The sequence below is a fragment of the Schistocerca gregaria genome, chromosome 4, assembly GCF_023897955.1.
Source record: "Schistocerca gregaria isolate iqSchGreg1 chromosome 4, iqSchGreg1.2, whole genome shotgun sequence".
NCBI classification, from domain to species: Eukaryota; Metazoa; Arthropoda; class Insecta; order Orthoptera; family Acrididae; genus Schistocerca; species Schistocerca gregaria.
The window spans coordinates 44,890,263-44,892,613 of NC_064923.1; positions in this window are offsets into that span (position 1 = coordinate 44,890,263).

Below are 2,351 nucleotides of genomic sequence, written 5' to 3' on the forward strand. Positions count from 1 at the left end.
TCAGAAACGCTTTCCTTGCCATTGCCAGTCTACATTTTATATCCTCTCTACTTCGACCATCATCAGTTATTTTACTTCCTAAATAGCAAAACTCCTTTACTACTTTAAGTGTCTCATTTCCTAATCTAATTCCCTCAGCATCACCCGATTTAATTTGACTACATTCCATTATCCTCGTTTTGCTTTTGTTGATGTTCATCTTATATCCTCCTTTCAAGACATTGTCCATTCCGTTCAACTGCTCTTCCAAGTCCTTTGCCGTCTCGGACAGAATTACAATGTCATCGGCGAACCTCAAAGTTTTGATTTCTTCTCCATGAATTTTAATACCTCCTCCAAATTTTTCTTTTGTTTCCTTTACTGCTTGCTCAATATACAGATTGAATAACATGGGGGAGAGGCTACAACCCTGTCTCACTCCTTTCCCAACCACTGCTTCCCTTTCATGCCCCTCGACTCTAATAACTACCATCTGGTTTCTATACAAATTGTAAATAGCCTTTCGCTCCCTGTATTTTACCCCTGCCATCTTTAGAAAATGAAAGAGTATTCCAGTCAACATTGTCAAAAGCTTTCTCTAAGTCTACAAATGCTAGAAACGCAGGTTTGCCTTTCCTTAATCTTTCTTCTAAGTTAAGTCGTAAGGTCAGTATTGCCAGCACGTGTTCCAATATTTCTATGGAATCGAAACTTATATCCTCAAGGTCGGCTTCTACTAGTTTTTCCATTCGTCTCTAAGGAATTCGCGTTAGTATATTACAGCTGTGACGTATTAAACTGATAGTTCGGTAATTTTCACATCTGTCAACACGTGCTTTCTTTGGTATTGGAATTATTATATTCTTCTTGAAGTCTGAGGGTTTTTCGCCTGTCTCATACATCTTGCTCACCAGATGGTAGAGTTTTGTTAGGACTGACTCCCAAGACCATCAATATACCCTGCAAAATCTATTTTTGCCTTTAGAACTGTTGTAGCATTCATCGGCAGTCAAAAGCGTAATAGAAAAACATTACTGCATTTAAACATAAAATGTAAGTAAAGGAAAAACGTTTTATTGAATCTGCTCGCTTCTTTGCCTAGGTTGGTCTCCGAAACGAGAGCAGATATTTTTATACGATCTAGCAATTACCAGAACCGATAACTTGCCATTATCGATATCTGTAACAGGCGAAAGTCCTCGAGATTCTCGATTCTTGGAGGGAATGGACTACCTGTCTGTAGAGAACTATCAGTGCGCCAGTCCTACTCGCACATGGCCAATTTTTTTTTCCATCTTGAAAAAAAGAGAACGTACCATCATGCACATAAGTGTCCGTAGGACCTTAACTGTATTTCGCCTGATTTGTATGCAACTCAGATGTCTTGCGAGTCTTGTGCTGTGTTTTCCGTACAGTCGTTTGTGTTGTGGTTGGCAGGAGAGCCAACCGTGTGGTTAAAGGAGGCCGAAATGCACGCGTGTCAGCTCACGCAGGCTGGCGTGAGGTCTGGAACATGACAAGGGAATTAGAATTGAGAAAAACGGATGTAGCTGGTGGAATACTTAACTTTAATCCATTAATGGAGAACGTCGCTCTTTATGGTACATGATTCACAATATCGATAGTACGAATACTGGCGCCTTGCTTGGTCGTAGCAAATAACGTAGCTGAAGGCTATGCTAATTATTGTCTCGGCAAATGAGAGCGTAGAAGTCAGTGAACCATCGCTAGCAAAGTGGGCTGTACAACTGGGGCGAGTGCTAGGAAGTCTCTCTAGACCTGCCGTGTGGCGGCGCTCGGTCTGAAATCACAGAGTGGCGACACTCCGACGTTTACAACCGGACCGCGGCCGATTTAAAGGCTACCATATAGCAAGTGTGGTGTCTGGCGGTGACACCACATTCCTCCCCCGCAAATCGGCGTACGGTTGTGGAATAAGGCTTCCGCCCGCCGTGGGGAGGACCGCATGTTGACGTATGCGACGAGGTGGGGAGCCTAACAGGCGAGGCTGTGCCACCCGCACCCTACCATTCGGACCGCGGGGAGCTAGGAAACGCCTGAAAACCTGCTCCAGGGTGCACGCCAACATGCGGTGTATGCGCCCTTAGACAGGAGGGGCCGAAGGGTCGACCTCCATCGGGCCGGGGCACCCGACGGGCGAAGACAACATATGGTCCGGAGCGGGGAAGACTCCATGTGGGAGGACAACTGGTCACGGAAAGCGATCGACGGCGCGTGACCCAGGGAGGAGCCCGTCGGTTGCAGCGACGCGTCCACTGCGGGCGTCGCCAGCGGTAGAACAGGCGGGGGCGGCGGCGGCGGCGGCGGCGGCGGCGGCGCGTCGCCATGGGGCAAAATGCAAGGCAGCGTCG